This window comes from Athene noctua, chromosome 1, assembly GCF_965140245.1.
Source record: "Athene noctua chromosome 1, bAthNoc1.hap1.1, whole genome shotgun sequence".
NCBI lineage: Eukaryota > Metazoa > Chordata > Aves > Strigiformes > Strigidae > Athene > Athene noctua.
Window position 1 is genome coordinate 3,490,517 of NC_134037.1, and position 22,020 is coordinate 3,512,536.

At 46.4% G+C, this 22,020-nt stretch overlaps 1 protein-coding gene across 5 annotated transcripts in view; it reads left to right on the top strand.

The window, feature by feature from the left end:
- The window catches only part of EXTL3 (exostosin like glycosyltransferase 3), a 157,447-nt gene that overhangs the window by 16,651 nt on the left and 118,776 nt on the right, over positions 1 to 22,020 (top strand). For 3 of the 5 annotated variants that reach the window (XM_074895438.1, XM_074895435.1, XM_074895440.1), the window contains exon 1: positions 9,737 to 10,016. The exons of 1 other annotated variant lie outside the window; for it this stretch is intronic. The gene's annotated coding sequence lies outside the window, so the exon portion shown is untranslated. Of the gene's footprint in view, positions 1 to 9,736; positions 10,017 to 22,020 lie in introns of those variants that run through there. One more of the 5 variants, XM_074895437.1, reaches the window with a different exon arrangement.

The window sequence follows — 22,020 nt, forward strand, 5'->3', positions numbered from 1 at the left end:
TTTAGTGGTCGATTTCGGCAGCAGGCCTGTACTGCTTAGATGTATATATTTTTTTAATTTAAATAGTTTTGGTACATTATAGTAAAGTTAGGCCTTGAAATAGATTGTGCTGAAAATGATGAAAATTATTTATTATTATTTAACTTTGTAATGATGCTTTTAAAAAAACCTGCAGCGCTTAATGCACACTAGCGTTTATTATCGATCTCACTGTTCTCTTTATCGATCCCAATTTTCCCCCTTTACTAATAGTCCCCAGATTTTTTGTCACTTCGCTAAAATCCCAATAAATAAGACCAACTGCCCTTTTGTCAAAAGAAACCGGTTGTTTTATCAAAGATGGGTGCCAAGCTATTTTAGCACAACGTAACTTTGATCTCACGGTGCACTTTACACTCTGTATTTCCATGCCTTTTAAGTTTTGATTCAGAGTCTGTTCTCAAGTGTTGTCTGCAGTTGATAACTGTGACTTCCCTGAGCGCTGCCATCTCTCACCCTCCTTCCTGAGCAGAGATATTCTGTGTAGAGGCCTCCATGATTTGGGAGAGACGGCTGGTCGAAGCAGGCTGGTATTGATGGGTTGCCATGTGGTTACACGAGAACATCAGACATGCACATCGGCACTTTCAAACATGGGCTACGGGATGAGGAGGTTCATTCCAGCACTTCTAAGCTTTTATGATGAAAATTCCCCAATTTGAGTTGAGGGGATTGTGTACACCTGTTAGAAGTCCTTGCTAGCAGACCTTGAGATTTCAGCAGCCCAGAACAGAGCACACTGAGCAGCTCAGTTGATTTTCCCCTGGCTGGGGAAATTGCAGGCAGACCTTCTTGTAGCCCACCCTACCTTTGCCCCTACGTTCTCTCCTCATTACTCAACGGCTCAGCAGCATCTGTATTCAGTCTGGGGGCTTGACCGTGACTATCTTCGATCTCCAGCATGTTCTCATTGCTTCCCTCCGTGTGCTTTTTATTCACCTCCTCTATTCAGAATGCAAATGGCAGATGGTTTTTCTTCTCTGGTTTCAAGGTCTTCTCACTGGAGCCTTTCAGGCATCAACCCCATCAGCTTCACAAACTAGTTCCCTTAATTACCTCAACTTTTCTTTCTGAAATCGAAAACCTTGCAGACCTGCTTTTATTTTGCTTAAACTGAACCGATTTGTGGAAAACAGGCTCGAATTGAGTGATCACAGGCAGCTTTTATTACATCTTCACTATTTGCTGAAAGTCTCCAGCAGAATCACCTTGCATTTGCTCAGTGCCTATTTTGTGAAGAAGTCTGTCGGCTATTACATCCTGGACTTACAGGGCCCTGCTGTTAGTATTTGTTCTTCCTTCTATATCTGGAATTTTAAGATTCCCTTATCAGTCAATTCCTAGGAGTATTTCTTTCTCTCTTTAGTCGTTTTCAAAAGCTCTCTGCACACATCCAAATCCAACGGTGGGGTCTCCAGCGGACCTTCTAACACAATCCCAGCAGTCAGCCTTTTACAGTCTTTTCCCAAAGTGACTTTAATCCAGAACGATCGTTTTATGCATGCTATCGCTTTGGATTTTTAGCAAACACAGATGATTCACTCAGTTCACAGAACAAACCACGGAGCAGTGTCCCAAAAGATTATTTAAATAGAGTTTTGGATGTGGATTTGGGGTTACCGTAGGTAGCGTGCATGCTCAGGTCTGACTTTGGTTTGGGGCTTTGAGGGTGGGTTTTTTTCTTAACCACCTGTGTAGATGTTTACCAGCCTTCTTTACGATATGGTGACTATAATTTCTAACAGATTGTTTTTCTGACAGTCACGTAGGAAGAATTATCCCTCGTTTACATTGTGGTAACTGAACCCAGGGACAAATGAAACAGCTGGTTTAAGCACATAGGTCTCTGTGAGCGGAGCCTGCGTTCCCTGAGTCTTCTGTCTTTTCAAGCACTCTCAGCAATCTGGCAGGTTGTCAAGGCCCCTCAAATTGTGTGGGCTCAAGGGTGAGCTGAAGTGCTGGAAACTTGCAGCCTTGAGTCTGGTAGTCTGGTGCAACAAAGCACACGCTTAAAATGATGCTTTTGTACTTTACTGAACTGCCTGCTTTGCAGTCACTTTTAATTTAAGTTTAGACAGTGCTGAATGCTTAATTAAAAGAAGTGCTTTTGGTAGACAAGAGTGTAATACCCAAGCTACACAGCAGTTACAATATGTAGGTGTTTTGGGATTATGTTATATACGAACAAAATGATTGTTTCTCTTTAACTCGTGTTTAAATATAGTTCAAATTATGGAATATTTAATAGAACAGAATAAGCTGCTGCTTGCCAGCTTTTTCATACCAGTGGTTACCAGATGCTTCTGAATTTATAACCTCACCATCTGTTCCAGGGTGGAGTTTGGGGGTAGTCTAGGTATTTGGATGTGTCTTCTTTCTTGGGTATCTCTGGAAAACTTCAAAGCATCTGTTCTGAGATGAAGGGGAAGCATGGTTAGCTGTAATACTCAAGGAATTCAAGGGAATTTTACAGAAATGCAGCTTATCCCTTAGTGTAGCAGGGCTCGGAAGGGGAAGGAGCCTTAAGCAAAGAGGCAGCGCTGGTATTTTGTGCCGTTACTCAGTCATCGCCAGGATCCATTCAGAGTTTATCTTGGCTGTCACCCGACTGGGTTGCTGCTTCCTGCTTTGGATCGCATCTTTCTTAATAGTCACTGAAATTTCCAGGAATTTTGCAATATGGAAATCTAATGGGAGGGGGTTTTATTATTTCTGTAGATAAATTTTACTTATATATGTTTTAGATCATTTTTTGGATGCTGGGTGATTCATCTCTTTTTTTTTTTAGAATGACAGAGCTAAGTCTAGCTAAAAAGAGCAACAAACAAAGCGTGTTCAGACACATTCACTCTCTACTGTACATCCCCTGCCAGGGCCTGGGTGAGGATGGGAGAGCAGTGACACTCTGTAGGATTGAGAAAGTAGCTCAGTTGGTTATTTAGCTCCTTTGCCAACAAAGACACCCATGCAGTGGCTCGCGTGCAACATCCCTCTGTTCTCAGGGTACCACCATCATGAAGGCTGCTGGTGGTAACAGCTTGCTGTTAATGAACCTGGTTAGGTTTGATATACACTCACAAAATGGCTCTGCATGACTCTAAGCATTTCATTTTTTAGGTCACAATAAAAATGCAAAGGAAGGGAGGGCTAGGTTCACAGAATTGCTGTAGAATTGCTGTGAGTGGTTACAGACACAAGGGGAAGAAAATCTGCTCTACCTTCACCTGCTCACACTGTGTCTAGCTCCACCGCAGCCAGGAGTGACTTGTCATACTGAAATTGGTTTGCTGGTAGTTTTGGGGATGGGGAAACCCACATTTTGGTCAACAAACTACTTGTGAAAAATGTTCACCCAGTTGCTCATGATCTGGGACATACTGCGGGAGGAGGGAAAGCTACGTGTCTCTCTACTCATCCTCCGAGCCACCTGGTCTCTCATGGTTTATTTGTAACCACTGCCCTAATCTCTCATAACTTACTTCATTGTTGCTGAAATATGAAAATTACCCTTTCAGGCATTGTGGTTGTCGTGAAGAAAATAACATAGTGTGGTTGTGTATGGTTTTATAAACAAACCATACTACAGTCATTTAATGAATTTATCTAGAATGTCTATTCTTAATCAAAGAGTCTGATTTGGCACTGCAACTCCCCATAGTCTGAGTGTGATCTGTAATATTCCACCTTAAACCAAAACTTTCTACCCCATTTTTTGCCTCGTGATTTTGCTTTCAAATAGCTAGGTAAAATAAGAAACACTAACTGTGCCTTCACTAACAAGGGAACGAACATTTCTTCTCCTCACCCCACTTTACCACCAGACAGTGTCCTCCAGCATCCCAGCACCTTGCCAAAAGCTTTCACTGCTTTTATAAACTCAATCTCTCCTGCCATCAGGCTCTGGTTCCCCGGTGCAGGATGCTGTTAGTTCATTGTATTTGCTCCTTGGATCCCAGCTGGGGCTGCACTGGGTCCAAACTAGGCTTAGCATTTGGGAGGGAAAAGTCTTTATGTCCGTGTGTCCGTTCTTATGCTGACTTTCCCTTTCCCAACATAGATATTGCCACTGAGTGTTTCATTTCACTCTCTAGCCCTCGCTATGCTTTATGGCCAGCAGTAGAGTGTATTGTTACAATTCTTGTGCCCATGGGGTCTTCAAAGTGCTTTATTTCAATGTACTGAGATGCCTTCACCTACCACTGAAATGCAGCTACTTATGCTGCAAAGCCTGGCAGCTGCTCTAACAGCAGGAACAAGACCAGGCCACTGCTTTTATGACATAAAGTAAGGAGAAAAAAAAAAAAAAAAAGAAATCCATATCCATTAAAAACTGCGGGGAGAATGTAAATTATCAGAATGTAATTATCTAAACTGGAATTTGGCCAGCATTCCAGATTAACATCTCCTCTCTTGTGAAGCATGCCATGGGATACCTGATGGCCGAAAGCAGGCAGAGTCTCAGCAGGATTAAAAATTGAGCTTTGCTCTGTGGTCGTTCCATCGTGGTTGAGCGATGTGTATTATCTGTTTAGCACCTACAGCACCCTGGGGCTAAACAGTGACCGGATCCTATGAAATCTGATAGGAGTGGCTGAGGTTAAGAGTGCGGTCTGAAAACATTCCATGAAACTTGTAAAATCCACAGATGGTCCGGCCTTGCTGCGGTCTCCTGTGGAAGGGGGGGAGAAAGAGGTTAAATAAGATTTACCAAAAGGACCGCAGCAGGGAAAAGATGAAAGTTCAGGGTCCTCCCCTTAGACTGTTGTTCCCTTGAGGAACGATGGATGTTTTTCTGAGGTTTATTTCAGGCCATGGAAGCATGCCATGGAAATGTGCATCAGCTGGCTCTGAAACTCTTTAATACCTGCTTGAAATGACTTGATGTAATTTATAGCAGATTGGAGACACCAGTATGTTGTTGGATGTGAGAAATGCTTATGAGTAAGGGTGATGAGGAAGACAGAATTTGGTGTGGGTGCATAAAAGAGGTAGAGTGGGGACCATTTCAAACAGAGAAAATACCCTTTGTGCTTTGTGCCAGCACAAAGGTGTGATGGCATTCATTCACTGCGTTCAGTTGCAGCTGCCAACTGGAAAACTACTTAAAAGGTGGAGAGCAGGGATGGATGGCGTTCCTTGGGGTCGGTGTTGGGACTGGCGCTGTTCAGTGTCTTTGTTGGTGACATGGACAGTGGGATGGAGGCACCCTCAGCAGGTTTTTGGGTGGCCCCAAGCTGTGTGGTGCTGTCGACACACTGGAGGGAAGGGATGTGCCACCAGAGGGACCTGGACAGGCTGGAGAGGTGGGATGTGCAAACCTCATGGAGTTCAACAAGACCAAGTTCAAGGTCCTGTCCATGGGTTGGGGTAATCCCAAGCACGAATCCAGGCTGGGTGAGGAGTGGATTCAGAGCAGCCCCAAGGAGAAGGACTTGGGGGTGTTGGTGGATGGAAAACTGACTGTGACCAGCAATGTGCACTCACAGCCCAGAAAACCAACTGTGTCCTGGGCTGCACCCAGAGCAGGGTGGGCAGCAGGGCGAGGGAGGTGATTCTCCCCCTCTGCTCTGCTCTGGGAGACCCCCCTGCAGTGCTGGGTCCAGCTCTGGGGCACCAACAGCAGAAGGACACGGACCTGCTGGAGCGGGGCCAGAGGAGGCCACCAAGATGCTCAGGGGGCTGGAGCCCCCCCTGTGAGGACAGGCTGAGAGAGTTGGGGGGTTCAGCTGGAGGAGAGAAGGCTCCGGGGAGACCTTAGAGCGGCCCCCCAGGGCTGGAAGGGGCTGCAGGAAAGGGGGGAGGGACTCTGGATCAGGGGGGAGGGATAGAATGAGGGGTAATGGTTTTAAACTGACAGAGGGGAGATTTAGATGAGATCTAAGGCAGAAGTTCTTCCCTGTGAGAGGGTGAGGCCCTGGCACAGGCTGCCCAGAGAAGCTGTGGCTGCCCCCTCCCTGGAAGAGTTCAAGGCCAGGTTGAACGGGGCTTTGGGCAACCTGGGCTAGTGGAAGGTGGCCCTGCCCAGGGCAGGGGGGTGGCACTAGGTGATCTTTAAGGTCCACTCCAACCCAAACCAGTCTGTGGTTCTGTGATAAGGGAGGTTCCCAGCATGAATTCATACAGAGATGTATCTTCTATGAGAAGACTCATGAAGCCAGTTTTTCTTAGATTTTTTCTTTCCCCGTAGCCTCTGACTGCCACCATTTCTTCTGTCTCCTAGGGTGTGAGGCATCACAGGCCTTCACCCCATTTCCTTTTCTCACCACCCCCAAACCTCCCTCCTTCTTGTCCTTACTCTGAACCCCCAGATCCCTCCTAATCGCTACCTCCCTGGTAGCCCCTGGCACCCCCTGAATCCCAAACCTCCTACCGCTGTTTAGGCTGCTGGCTGGAAAAACCCCACTTGGGTGTCTGGCTGGGAGCACACACGAGCTGGCTGTTTCGTTGGTGAGCAGGTCGAGAGAAGGGGCAGGATCCAAATGGCAGCTGCTTTTTAGGTGTCTGCATTGCACCTGCATGCTTTCATAGAGCAGGATCTAGTATTTTTAGACCTCCACACCTCTTCCAGATTCAACTAAAAGTCACCAAGGAGTTTCAAAGTCTTTAACAGGACAGGCACTGTGCAGTCAGTTGGCTCTGTGCATTAAGGCTTGTTCCTTTGGAAAACCAGGCTGAGAAGCTGGTGGGAATAAAAGGCTTCTCCTCACTAGGGAAGGATTCAGGCAACTTTCTATGCAACTTACTTGCTTGTTTAAACTGTTATTCACCATAAAGTTATAGATTCTGCCCATTAGGATCCACTTCTGATGTGAAAATTTTACGTGTGTTTTTGGATACTGTATATCAGAAAAGAAAAGCCCAGATAGCAGAAAGGGTGGAAAAATGAGGATATTTGAGCACAGTAATTTTTTCTGTTGGCATATATAGAAGGCAGATGAGCAGTGGATTTTTGGCTTGTTGGAAGGGAAACTGAAAACTCCCCTTTAATACTGATCTCCTGTTATGTTAGAATAAGAATGGTAAGTACACAAAGAAGGGGATTAAATCTGAAGATGTCTTCGTCAATAATGTGTAACAGCCTTGATAGTGCTCTCTGAAAGAAAGACCTGCCAGACTGGTTGCTGATCCGTAAAGCTTGTTTTCATTTGGGAGTTGGGAGAAGAATTGTTCTCTTGAGTTGTGTCCTGAAGTGCACGTTTTGCACTTGTATTTCTTCCTCAGTGAGGTCCTGAAGGGAATTTATTGTCTCCCCATTTCCTCGTGCAGAGCTTCAGGTAGAGCAGGGTGGAATAGCAAAACCTCAAGCTGTGGCAGAGTGGAAACAGATGTGTGTGCTAGGACAACGTGAGTGTGTTCAGTGATTCGGGTGCTTGTCTTTGTACTGTGCAATGCAGTCGTAGGTTTTTTTTTTCCCTGAAAAAATAGAAAGCATTGTTTCTTAGAGCCTTTGAACCTGCAGTACCTATCCCAGCCCTCCAGTACAGCACGTTCCCTGCTTGAGATTGGATTTTGTATTGTTTATCAAAGGGTAGACCTGTGCCCCGCCACCTTACCCCCCACCGCTTTTTCATCTCAGTATAAAAGTTAGTTTCCCCTTGCATTCTTTACACATGTGTAAATGACTGTTAAAAAGTGCAGAGTGGTGGAAAAGTGGTTTCTTGCAGTTTTGAAGTGCTCATGTTTTATTAACGCGGAGATTTCTGGAGCTTTGTGGCCAGAAATGCACTATAGTTGCCACCCTCTCCACTCCTACAGAGATAAAACCCCGTTTCTTCCTGTGAAAATCCTCTAATCCCCCAAAAGTTGTCAGTTGTGTGCTTTGGGGTGGGATTTGATTCCCATAGACATGAATGCCTTTCATGGGGACCCTAAAATACAAAATTACAGTTAAAGTGTATAAAGCAAGGAAGCAGAGTACTGAACCTGTTTGACTTGGCTTTGGTATGAGATCCTGGCACCATTATTTGGTTTTTTTCACCCCCCTTTGCTTCTCTATTGCTTTTTTTTCCCCCTTTGCTTCAGTCACCATTTGTTAGATGGTATGTTCGGGTTTTGTCATCCTAAATTTGATATAGCTGTGGTGACTTAACAACATTTAACCATTAACGACATTTAACACCACTCTAGTATTTAAAAGTACCTTGTCCAGAATGAGCGATAATTTATTTGTGCTGTTAATGCAAACCCTGCAGGTTGGATCTTGATGTGATTTTGTAACAAATTCAAATCTGTAGTGCTATTTTCACAGAATCACAGAATCTTCTAGGTTGGAAAAGACCTTGAAGATCATCCAGTCCAACCATTCACCTAACATTGACAGTTCCCAACTCCCCCAGATCCCTCAGCGCTGGCTCAGCCCGACTCTTCAACCCCTCCAGGGATCCCGGGGACTCCCCCCTGCCCTGGGCAGCCCATTCCAACGCCCAACAGCCCCTTCTGCACAGAAATCCTTCCTCAGAGCCAGCCTGACCCTGCCCTGGGCAGCTTGAGGCCATTCCCTCGGGGCCTGGCACTGGGGCCTTGGCTCCAGAGACTCATCCCCCCTCTCTGCCCCCTCCTGGCAGGGAGTTGCAGAGGGCCAGGAGGTCTCCCCTCAGCCTCCTCTGCTCCAGACTGAACCCCCCCAGTTCCCCCAGCCGCTCCCCAGCAGACCTGTGCTCCAGACCCTGCCCCAGCTCCGTTGCCCTTCTCTGGCCACGCTCGAGTCATTCAATGGCCTTTTTGGGGTGAGGGGCCCAAAACTGAACCCAGGAATCGAGGGGCGGCCTCCCCAGTGCCGAGCCCAGGGCTCAGATCCCTTCCCTGGCCCTGCTGGCCACGCCAGTGCTGACACAAGCCAGGATGCCATTGCCCTCCTTGGCCCCCTGGGCACACTGCTGGCTCCTGTTCAGCCAGCTGGCAGTCAACCCCCCCAGGTCCCTCCCTGACTGGCTTTTAGTACCTGTAAGCAGGCTCTGCAGTCAGTGTCTTTTATGTCTTTAGATCAGCTTCTCACAGTATAGTTGTCTTCATAACTCCGTTTGCCAGGAATCACCTGGCCGGCTCTCTGGGAGACTGGTGACCGACCACCTTTGCAGTCACTGCAAAGGGTTTTGACCGACACGGCTGAGGTGGGTCTGAGCTCTGTGGGTGACCTCCAGCCTCGCAGGGGTGCTGGAGGACAGTTAAAGAAAAACAAGGCTGCCGTGATTAAAGAGCTGGGCTGCAAGTGCAAGGCAGCGTCGGACGCTGAGGAAATGGCGGCTCCTCCGTGGGGCGGGGGGGGGTGTATGGCGGGAAGAGGGGCGCCGGCGCACGTGCCTGCCTTTCGGCGGGAAAAGCGCCTCCGCGCAAGTGCGCATGCGCAGCAGCTGGTGGGCAGGCCCTAGGCGGGGTGGGAGCCGCGGCTCCGCCTCCTCCGCCATTTAAAGGGACAGCGCTGCCCTTCGCTTTGCTCCCCCCCGCCTCGGAACCGGGAGAGGGCGGGCGGTAGCTGTGCGAGCCCTCGCCAGCTTCGGGCCCTTTCGGGGGAGTTTCGGCTATTCCCGGCAGGTTCCGGAGGCAAGAGTCTCCGCCCCCGCGCTTCGGCTCCCCGCCCCTCCAGCCCTTCGGCTGGCTCCGCCGCCCGTTCGGCTCTCTCCGCCCACCCTTCGGAGGAGGCCGTTAAGTTCCGCCACCACTTCGGCAACTTCCGCCGGTTCGGTCGGAAATGGCCGAAGACGTGAGAGATCCAGCGGTTTAGGGGAGAAGACCGGCCGGCTTCTCGGAACAAACCAACTGTGTCCGGACCGGGGGGGGGGAGGGGGGGGAGCAGGGGGGCACGGACAGACGGACGGACCGGGAAGACAAGGCGACGGCTATGGCTCCCCCCCCAGCCACTCGCGGAGGGCGGCACGGCGGGCGCCGGGACCGCGGCTCCTCCAGGAGGGAGAAGTGAGGGCGCCAGGAGGTAGGGTGGACCGCAGCACCACCCCCCCACACCACCGCCGTGGGGCCGGGTGAGTGGCGGGAGCGGTGCATTTACCGGAGGAAGCCCCCTGAGGTGGCGGCGGCGGCGGGAGGCGGGCAGGAGAAGGAGGAGGCCCGGCTGGGGTGTCCCCGGCGGGGAGGGTCGCCTCAGGGCTGGGGGACACGGGGGTGGGGGAGGGTGTCCCTCAGGGCTTTGGGCGCTGGGGGAGTGGGGGGTGGCTCCTCACACAGCAAGGGACATTGTGGGGGTCTCGTAGGGTGAGGCGTGCTGTGAGGGGGTCCCCATAAGGCTGGGGTCCCTCATGGCGGGAGGGTTGCGACCGCACCTGGAGCCCAGGCGCTGCTGACAGGCTCCAGCCTTCCCGCCTGCCCCCTGCCCTCCCTCCCGCCTCTTCCAACTAACTCCGCGAGGGGCCGGAGCGCAGGCGGCCCCCAGACCCCCCCTTGTCCCCTCTGCCCTGGCTGCCCGCAGCATCTCCCGCGTTTTGGGGGGATGTCGCTCCCCCCGCGGCCGGTGCAGCCCCGTTCCTCCCCCTCTGAGGAAGGTTTTGGCGTGGGGGCTTGAGGCCTAGCGCCCGGTCCGGCTTCGAGGGTCACCAAAAGCCCCGACCCCGACGCGCTCGTCGCCGTCTCGCAGGGTTGTCCCGTGTCTTGGAAACTTGACAAAGCCCTCGCACCCGCCGTCGCCGCAGCAAGTTCTTCAGGATCTGTGTGTGCTCCCTCTTGCTCTTGCTGGGGTTTTGCCTTACGAGATGGTGAGGACAGAAAGGACAAGGCTGTTGTCTCTGGGGTTCTCAGCGTTTCTGGTATGCTCATATTGCGCTCCTCTGAATTGTTTGCTGAAGTTGAGGTTCATGTTTTTCTTTTTTTTTTTTTTTTTCCTCCCCCCCTCCCAGCTGTTTTCCCCACATGAGGTCTCTTCTTGCTGAAAAACATAGGGGTCTTTCCTCAATCAAAAAATTTTCCTAGTACGGGGCTAATACATTGCTGCTGCTTGCCCAACACCCCATTAAGCTGCTACAAACCCAAACAATCTGGAGCCTCGAGGAGCTGGAAATGGTTAAAAAGGTGTTAAGGATTCACAAAGATGCTAAGCATTCTAGATACGCTGTGCTGTTGCTGTGTGTGTTAAGATTCAAACACTGAGAGTCTGGTTGACTGGTTTCTGATCTGTTGTTGCTTATGCATGTGCCTGATAAGTTGTTTGTGGTGATATCCCAATATGATAGCTTGGCTTTAGAATTTCTGGCTTTCCGGGCTGCAAATCTAACATCTGTATAAAGATTAAAAAGCTTTGTTTCCTGAAAGGGGTGTCACGTGCAGGTGATTATCTTACAGATATTTCTGTTTTCATGGAGAAATCTATTATATTTAAGGTAGTAAGATTCTTGGAACACGGGGTGTGTTTTGTACGTTGTCAGGTTTTATCAAGTAATGAGCAATCTTAACCTAGTTTCTATGCAGAAGTAGCATTGCAAATTAACCACAATCTGATCATGTGGTGATGGGTAGAGAGAAATATTCTCCCCCCAACAAATCCCTTAACTTCATGTACCATCTGAGAGTCCCGTCATTACATGTAGTTTTATCTGTATTTGCTCACGGCTTTGGGATGCCTCCTCTTTTTGGTTTTTCATTCTAGAAATAGGACTTTGCATCAGTTCAGCTCAGTGTTAGATTGTGAAGCCGGAGTAGTTGACTGTCTTCATTTGAGCACAGTACAGCCAAATTCTTCTGGCAGCTCAGCTGTAGTACAGACAGTTCTTGAACTTCTTGATGTCTTGTTCCAGAAGGGAAGTCCAAAATAGTTTTCTGAAATTGTCTAATTTTTCAAGTAGAGACTGTTAGCTCTCATGTTTGTTTGCATGTGAGGATGGATTTTGGCAGTTGTCAAGTCAGAGCAAAAGCAGCAAATATGCAGAACAAGAAAAACATGATTGTTGAATTGCCTTCACTTAGACTGTTTCCCAATGATATATGGGAAAACTGGAGTTTGTTAAGATGGGATGGGAAAGATCATCATCATCATCTTCCCCTGAATGTTTTTAGCATGGATCTCTTGGGCTGTTTAGCCGATGAGCTGAACATTGTTGATGCATTCCCAGGGCTTGCTTGTGTATGTGGAGCCAGAGCACATCTTGAGTCCATTCTCCATGACTATTATGTCTTGAAATGCCGTGATACCATCATCTTAATTTCTTAGAGTTTGTCTCTCACCTTCTGACTGTGTGTAATTGTTCTTTTCTCCTTTCAGTCTCTGCTGCCTGATTTTTATTTTTTTTAATTTTTTTTTTCTCCTTGCTGTTGGATACCTGTCACCTCTCCCAGTTGCCTTGCCTGTTTTCTCAGGGCATTCCTCCCCCTGCCCACAATAATGATTTCACTGGGGTGGGAAATGCAGCTAACCACATATGCTCCCTGTTTGAAGCCAAGATCACAGCAGTCGAATGTGAATTGGTTCCTAGTCCAGAGGCAATTTTTCTGCTTTGGCAACCCCACAAAAACACTGAACTGGAAGGGACCTCTTGATCGTTGAATCCTTTCTCCTCGCCAGCAGGTAGATTTTCCCAGTGCTTGTTGTCTCACTTCTCTACCTGTGAGCTGTGCTAAACATCCCTTTTTTGGGGCAGAAACACTGAACATTTTGAAGCAGCTCCTAATTCTGGGGTTTTAACCCAGGGTGGAACTTGTGCTGTTATTGTAATGAATGAATCTGAACCCAGCCTGGGATTCCTACATTTTAACCACCCAGCAGGCAAAATATGTGGGGATTTCATTTGCTTCCTTGTGAAAAAGGCGAGGGATACTCATAGGCATGTTTAGATCTGCACCCTTTTGGTACAGATAGGCCTGTCTCTGCTAATATCTGGCTAGACAGTAGGGCAAGTGTTCATGTGGGATTTGGGGGACACAGCTGGGACTTCCAGTTGTCTCTTACAACCCCTGCTGACACAGGCTGTGCTTGCTGGGCTAGAGCTGGCACGAGCATGCTTACAGTTCTGTGGCTGCAATTTAGACATATCCTCAAAAGCAAAGAGCCCATAGTTTTGTTCTTGGAGAATACCTGAAAGTACTCTTTACTGGGGATTGTCGTGGTTGAGTTTGGCTCCTGCCGCTTAGATGGTGGTTTGTCAGATGCAAATGATGTTGGTGGATGTTCCATAAGAAGAGGTGCAAAGGCAGTTTGAGGTTTTGGGGTTTGTTAGGAAGGATAAAGACAGAAGCATGTACAGCTCTGTGGCTTAGAGCTAATCAATCTCTGGATTGCCTGGGCGTAGGAAGCCTTGAGCACTGGCCGACCAGGTAAATTGATGTTATTACGCAGCAGTTGCAGGGCCGGTTTTGAAGTGCAAATTGAAATCCCATTTTTGTGAAATCATTGCTATTAATTGTTGTTTGTTACCAGCAAGAGCAGTTTAGAGGACTGACTATATCACAAATGGATTTGAAAGGACGTTTTGTAGCTTCTGCCTTGACTTGCTGGACGTTCCCTACAAGACTGTAGCAATTTTAAAGCAAGTTCCAATATCTTTATGTTTTAAAAATTTAGCATTTGCTGAGGAAGTTTAAGATACCGAGTCTTTCTTGTAAGAAGTGTGTAGGTGTGCTGTGCTCCCTCTGCTGGCATCTGCCCCTGCTAACTCACAGATAGCGGTTTCTCAGGGCTATGTTGAAGTAAGCACTAACACTATAAAGTGACCTGTCCCTCATTGATAAAATCAAGTGAAATACAGAAAATTGAGACTTATAAATCAAGAAAATCAATATTTTATGTTTGTCGGGGGGGGGAGGGGATCCTAAAGCTCCAAACCCACAGATAATCTGTAACCACTAATGGATATAAAGGAGTTTGTTGGTTTTATTTTTTGGTGTGTGTTTTAATGAGTCTCAGAATTTCTGCCCTTACAGTCAGTTTCTAAAACGGTTGGGATCTCAGTGCCTGGAGTTGGGGGTGGGGGTGGTGTTTTCTCTGCCTATCCCCTGCCCTTCCCCTTGTTCATGAATTTTGGTGCATGAAGAAAGTGTGTCGCTTCTTTAACACAAATGGCTGCCTGAAAGTAGTATCAGAACATGGGATTAACCCATGAATGTAAGAAGCCCTCTCAAGTTTCTTCTAATACAAAATGCTAATAACATTTTCCACTGCACAAATAACATTTTAATTTCATTTTTATCGTACAGTTTCCAGCTGATTAGCCTTTTATCTGCCTTGTTTCACAAAATCCTTTTTTTTGTGATTCAGAATACTTGCAGGTATCTTCTGTCTGACTTTCTTTGTAGGGATAGTGGCAGTGCAAGTGGCCTGAGGTTTGTTTCCATTCCTGTTGTGTTTTGATATGAGCATTGTTGTGCTGAAGCGTATATTTTGGCATCTGACTCTGTAGGCTGAGCTTTCTTGCTGTTTTGTGCTAGCTCTTCTGTGTAACACGAAAGGATTGTGGAGCTATGTAGTCATCTCAAATCTATGCCAGTATATTGGTCATCTATGAATCCATTTGGAAGTGAATTATATTTATTTGAAAGACAAAATGCCGCTGAGCAGGAAATAAATTGTTCTATGCGTGTGTTGCCTTCCTTAAGGAATGCTTCTCGACAGGTTGAGAACTTTTGAACTCCAGTCAAATAGATGATGAATTCAAGTTTGGCAACTTAATGTGGAACTTGGAAATTGGGTCCTCTGCTTATAGAAAGGCAGTTCAATTAAAACCATCAACGCCCTCCACTCTGTCCCATCAACACGTCTCAATTTTTAATGCAAAGATAAGTTTTTCTGTTCCCCACCCCGTATGTACCCCACCTCCTGGGTCCAGATTTGAATGTGATGCAATTAAGCACGTCACTGAATGTGGGAAAGACTCCTTCTCCCTTGGTTAAATGCCTCCGCATCATATGTAATGCAGGAGTGCATTGGTATGAAATTTGTACACGTCTTTTAGTGTTTCTATTATGGGCAGGAGGAAGTAATTATACTGCAGGTCTGCTCTGTGTAGGCACTTAGTGGGAAGTGATGTGTTCTGGATTGTGTTGGTGTTGAGTGGAGTATATGCTGTGGAGTACTGCTGACATGCAGATGACGCCTGGAAAAGGTTGGCATGAAAGCGTTGGAGCTTGTGACAAGAAGAGCTGCCAAACAAGTAGGGAGCCTCAGAGTTGAGAGCAGAGCCTAAATATATAGAGCAATAGTGTGAGCCTCTTTCTAAGGGGTCTGTAAAGTCTTAAGCAAAGCAGTCCCGAATTTGCTATTGGCAGCCTTTGTGTCTGCGGGGAAGCTTGTAAGGGTCTGCAAATAAAACAGGCCGGAAACCTTTGATAGAAGTGGAGTAGTGACATCAAAGCGGCGATGTGTAACCAGCAGGTGGGCAGAAGACAGGACAGTATGATCCTTCTTCCTCATTTAGAGGTAACGCGCTGGCCAGAGGCAACGTATGATACAGGAGCCTGACTCCCAGAAACTCACTGTACATCTAATAATATATGTCAGTGAATAGGTTAACATCATTCGCAGATCATTGATAAAGATAGCAGTCCCCTAGCAAATGGTAAGAAAAAACCTCAACTGATGTGTTGTTTAGGTGAGATATTTCTTTCCTTAGGCATCTCTCCTGGGAAGACCTTGGTACTTGTAAATGAATGTGCCGCCTACCTTGTGTACCTTCATTTTAATGTGGGGATTGAGGAGGAGCCAGCTATCAGAAAACCAGCCAGAGATGGATGCGTTGGAAAGTTGCCACTAATTACTGTGGCGTCTTACAATTAGCTGTTGTTAAGCCTTTCCTTGCAAGTTCTCAACCGTGCATCAGGAAACAAAAACAAGGACCTGGAGAAAGGCAAGAGCTGTCCTTGCAAGGATCTTGTAAAAAAAAAAAAATTTGGGTGGTTGTTATTTCGTTGATCTTACTAAAAGCAGAACACAGAGTTGATTCTGACATGCTAGCAGAGCAGGTGGGATTTGGTAGACCCAGGAGCTCTTTGTTTTTTGTTGTTGGGCTCTTGTAGTCTGCAGACTTCTTGTGCCTCTTACCTATAAAACAGGTTTGAGGCTACTTTTCCTCAGCTGTACATCAGTAACATCTGCAAAGTGTTATTGTTGATGTTAATCTTAGAATCCTTGACCAAAATTAAGATTTAATGAAAATAATAAAAAGATTCAAAGAAGTCTTGCAGTTGCTTTCTCACTTTTGCCTCCAGGGTCTTCTGACTTTGTTTTCACTTTGTGGCAGTGATGAATAGCAAGAAGCCTTTTGCAAGTGTCTCAAGGGTGTAGTTAGTTAGGAGTAACGATTGAGCTGGAGCTGGCAGGTATCTCAAGGCTTTTGTACAGAAGCTAATTCCCCCCCCCCCCCCCCTTTAGGAATCAGACCTCTTTCTCTGGAAATTACTTTTACATTGCTGGGACAGTGATTTTGATTAGAAAGACCAAGCAACACAATTATTTCTTCCTTGTCAAAGGAGCTGTCAGGGCAGAAGATGGTTTTGCACCCATCGAATGTCTATCTTAGAGAGCTTGTGCTTCAGACAACGTTTCTTGGGCCGCAAGGCCCAGAGCATCTTCCGGAGTAGTTTGTACAAGTACGACCCAGGCTTTGCACCGACTTGCGTCTCTGTATAATTCCACTGACTTGGAAGGAGTGACATGTAATCTCTAGACAGATCTCGAGCCTGTTTTAATATGCATCTCTGATCTATAATACATGCGCAGACACAGCGATCCTTTTGGTTACCACTGCAAGCAGCTCTATCTGGGACAGAATGTGGCAGCTGTTTGACAAATGTAATAGAGTAGGTATTATAAAAAGAAGCAAAGTGAATTTCCTCTTCTTATAACTGATTAAAGCAAAAGCAGTATTGTGACTGTTTCTTGCCAGCTTAATGCTGCTTTGCAGGGGTGTCTTGCTTGGTCGCTTTGCTGTCCCTGTACCTATTCTTAGCCTGTTTACCAGGAGCTGGGGTGTGTGTGTGTATTGCAGGAGCGTTGTGTTAACTCATACTGGGTATGGACTATTTGTATGTTTACGTGGAGCCTTTTGGGGAGGGAGGCAATTACACCCGAGCTCTTCTGTTGCCTTCCCCTCCTTCTGTGCTTTATAAATCTTTAGGAAGTAGAGATTAATGTTTCCATAGTATCTGAGTGTAGTGCAGTGCTACTGTAACGTAGGGAAGTACTGCCCAGCGCTTGTTGACACCGACCTTTGGATCTGAGATTCATGGCATGGTTGCACTGATTTCATACCTTGCTGCTGGAGGGGGGTGGCCTTGGTCCCTTTCTCTCTCTCAGCTCTGCAGTCCTTGTCATTTAGATGATGCCTCAGTGAAGTGATTCAGTTTGGTAATCCAATAGCAAACTGCTTGTGGTTTTTTTTTTTCAGGGGATGTGGGGGGTTCCCTTAACAGTAGGATGGGGAGGAGAAGTTGCTAGGTACCCCTTGCCTTTTCTTATTGTTAGTTTACTGTCTTAATGTTCCTGCTTTAGGATATTCCTGTCTTGAGTCCAGCCTGGCTCTCCCAAGTTGTGAGAGATGAGCATTGGCAGTGATGGAGAAGGAAAACCACTTAGCAGGGGTCAGGGAGTATCTCTGTATTTTGATATATTTACCCAGCTCTGGTACTCTGAATTTTGCTGCCCTAAGACTACAAGGGATAGATGCCCGGTAGGAGCTAGCCTGTTTCTGTTACTCAGAGGGCAAAGCAAGAGGCAGAGCAGCTGCTCCTTTGCTGCTGGAGGGGATGGTAGGATGGGTACCTACTGCTTAGGGGGGACAATGCCTGTGTGTGCTTGGCCCCTGGCAGTGGTAGGAGTGCTGAGCATTGCAGGGCTTGGGCAGATGCAGAACAGGTAGTGGGACAATGACAGAGCTGCTGCACTGTCTCAGAGGTCTGCTCCAGCCCTCTTTCATATTTACTGCAAATGTAGAGCCTGCTCAGGACCGACGAGGGTAATTTAATGAAGTGGGGGAACTTGTTATAAATGAACACGCTGAATGGACAAGAATAGTTCGCTGTTGTATATGACTATGAAGGTCACTGGGATAGGATGCTCATTTTTCAGTTCCTGCATGCTGCTGGGTGAAACCGAGGTTTGTGCTGACACATGCAGTTCCTGCTAATGGGGACTGGAGTTGCACTGAAAGAAGAAAATGCCCCGTTTTGAAGGCTGCTTGGTAGCAAGACAACTGGAAAGACATGCGGTATTAGTACAGATCTTTTCAGACTTCAGCGCTTCTTTTTATTGCCTGACTTCTTATTCCAAGGATGTCTTGCTATGACTTCTGCTCCTCTCTTATAAAGAGGTGAAATTAATCATCTCCCTTATTTCCCATACATGGGAAGGAATGTCTTCATTCTGGCCCAAGTTTAACTGCAGATGAGATCTGTTTTGGGAACTGCGTTATGCAAAAGCAGAGCGAGAGGAAGAGGAAAGAAACAGTTGTGTAGCCTACTTGCTTTGAAATGCAGTTCTAATGGTTCCTTTGTATTCATGTAATTATTTAACCAGCTATGTGATCCTTGGGATTCTTACACTTTCCAAGTAATAACAAGAGCAGTAAAGATACCTTGTTAAATTGAAAAAAAAGAACTTGCATATGTTGTTTTCAGTATTGCATTTTAGTAATTGTTTGCAGTGACCTTTTGGAATCTTGGAGAGAAAATTTGTTTGCCTGACTTTCTCCCAGATCAGCTCCTGGCTATCTCAATATAGAGCAGAATTGAGTTGGTTTTGGTTTTTTAATTACATTCTGACAGCAAAGCCTATACGCTTTGCATTACAGTTCTGCCTTTTTTAAAGGTTAAGCTGTCTTTAACAGGACTTCCACAGATGTAGTTTTCTGAAACTTGGGGGGGTTTGGGTTTTTTTGTGTGTGTTTTGGGGGTTGTTGTTTTGGGTTGTTTTTTTTTTTGAGCTGGAATTGCTTGTCCTTGGTGTTATTTCAAAATAATGCTTTATTTATTTATTTTAATCTAATGAGAAAATTCTCCCTGTATTTTTGAATGTCTAGAGGTATGATGATGAAAGGGCTGTGGTTTGATGATGAAAGGGCTGTGGTTTGTTGTTGGATTTTGTTTGGAGTTTTGATTTGGTTTGGGGTTCTTTGTTTGTTTTTTTTGGGGTTTTTTTAGTTTAAGAGGTTGTAATGTGATTAGGTCATAGAACCTCACCAGGTTTAGAAAAAGAAATAATACTTTTAGTCCTGTGAAATCTTGTTCCTTGATGTCACTGGATTGTGATCACAGCCCACTGTGGGTTTGGTATGTAGGAAAATGTCAGACATTTGAGAGGACTTCACTCAGCGCAAACTGTGTCAAACCTGCTTTTCTTGGGGATGAGACCAATGGTTCCTCCTCTTACCCTTTTGAAAAGTCTCTTCTGGCATTCTTCCTCTTTTCTCTCTAAAATCTGACAACTCTTGAGATCGAAGGGTCGGAAAAACAGATTGTGTGAAATCTCTCAGATCAACTCAGCATTTAAGTATGAGTTTTCACAGGAGAGCCCGTTGCACTGTGTTTTCTGAAGCTGTGCTTGGAGAGGCTTGTGAGAGCCTGGTCCTTCAAATCCACCGAAGAAAGCTCTGTGAAACAGGCATCAAAGAGCAGGTGCCGCAGAATTAGGGTTCTGCTACATTTTGAGAAACAAAATTGCACTGACAGAGCTCATCCTCTCTCCAAGGGTAAGTAAGTCTCCAACGTGAGTGTCCAAACTGGAACAAGAGAACAGACACTGAAAATATCTCCAATAGCTCAGTTTGCAGCTGGTCCTTCCCTGCCTCTCAGTCTGGTCCATGAAGGCAGCGTCGTATCTAGGAGGACTGAAATGCTGGATTTATTTGCATAGATGGCAGAAATAAGTGGAAAAATCGAATGGGACCCAACCACGTTTCTCTTTAGATCCACATTGAACTGGAGGTGGGTGAGCACAAGCGTGTGTGATTTCAGCCCTCCTAATCAGGCTGGTTTTTGCACATCACAACCTGAAAAAATGGGCTTTTCATCCTTGAATCTGAGTCGACAAACCCGAGGGGCACTCTGTACTTCCTGCTAAATTCCAGATAAGATCATCTACTGTTTGAACTTGCAAAGCAGTTTAGGTGTGTGCTTCCCAGCTTGCAGGGCTCCTGCAAAAAGTTTGATCCACCCCTTCCTTTTGTTGAGTCTGTTAGGAATGAATGATGTTCCTCAAGCTGTGAACACAAGAATGGTTTAGCTTTAAAAAATAAAAATAAAAAAAAAAATCCCCTGCAAACAGATGATGTAATGCCCAAGCTCCATGTTTAAACAGTAGCTAATTTGCCAGGGATAAACCAGAGTTAAATCTGTCAGGCTTTCTAATTCCCAGATTCAGCAGAGCTTTGTTCTTTGTGCTTTCAAATGCAGGGTACGTATGTGTGTCCACTGCTGTTGGGGTGATTTCCTTCAGCTTCTGTAGCTGAAGAGCTTGTCCAGGGACAAGAGGAAACGTTGCTATAAACCTTGGTATCTGTCTTTTTGGTTTTAAATTTTACCCAGGGACTGAATTAAAAAAAACCAAACCAAAACCATCTCTTTGAGCTGCAGCTCTGTGAAACAGGGTTTCTTCTGAATTTGGATCGTGTGTCTCTGCAGGCACCTTCCCTTCACCGAGCAAGATGAGCTCCCTGCAAGGTCCCAGGGATGCTGCAAGGTGTGAGGCTCCACCCTCTGTTTATTTTGGTGTTTGGACTCTCCTTTCCCAGACAGTTACGTACAAAACAAGGAGCGCTGTTTTCATACATGTAGCTTTGTTTTTATGAGCAGTTTCCTCTGCTGGTGGCAGCTCTGACCTGTGTAATGCTGTATAGCTGCTGACAGGAGGGGACTTACCGTGCCTGGTTGTGTCAGAGGGAGGTTTCTATCAACACTTCCCCCGCTCCCAGGGATGGTCTGTTTATTGGGATTCTTCCCTGACCTATTCCTTTAATCTTCAGTTTTGGCACCATTTCCCAGGGCTTTTCCAGCTAGCAGTATGAACCAGCACATGCAACAGGGTTAGAGAAATCCAGAAGCTTTGGTACCTGCCTGTGATGATGGAAGAGGGAAGAATATGCTATTGTGAGAAACTGAAGCGGCAGTTAAAGGAATTGCTTCTATCTTCTCTAGTTTTTTATATTGAAAAGCAAAAAATGTCAGTTTTCTAACTTGGAGCAGCTGCATATTAAAAGTTGACACAATCTGGGGTAAACCTATTTCTTAGCAATGCCATTAACCAACTTGGCATGCTGGGTGGTTTCAGCAGTTTTTCTTCCTCTAAACAGCGCTGGCAGAAAACTCGGAGCGAGTTGCGCTGACGCTGCGCTTGGTCTGGAGATGTTGCTCTGGAAAACAGTCACTTTGGGAGAGATCACATCTGTGAAGAGACGTTGCTGACTCACAGCATCGATATCTGCTGGGATGTGCTTGTTTTAAACAACTGGATTTCAGAAGCTTATAAAAATTGCACAAGGGGGTGGGAAGCTGAGAGACTGTCCTGCAGTTGATAGTTTGGGGTTTTTTTCCCCCCACAGTTTCTGTTGAAAAATAAGAGTAGTGGGCTGGTTGCAATTTATGGTGGAGTTGTGCTTAATCTGTTCTGTTTGTTATGATTTTATTCCTCACACTCTGCTTGCTGACTTGACTTTCTCCCCTTTGGCATTATTTTCACATAAATCCTTTTCCTCAGAATTTCCCTGTTCTCTGCCAGCTGTGGAGCAGCTGTGAAGATACCAGAAAACATTAACTGCTTTTAAGAAGTGCTCAAAGACGCATGGTTTTGGCGATGGAGACTGGATTTAGCTGGAACTTCTCAAATGGGTTGAACTGCCCTATAGCCAGCAGTGATGGGGATGTGTTGAGAAATCGTGGACTGGTGCAGACAACAGGCCTTTTGTCTGATTGCCTTAGCAACCCTGCCTCTCTGAAAGATGAGATGTTCTCACTCACATAGTGTTGTTCGCAGGAAGGCTGGTTGTTTCTCATGAAGCAGGCCTGGTTTGGAGGTCTAATCTCGGGAGTCACTGGTCCTTCTATTCCCTCAACCCCTTTTTT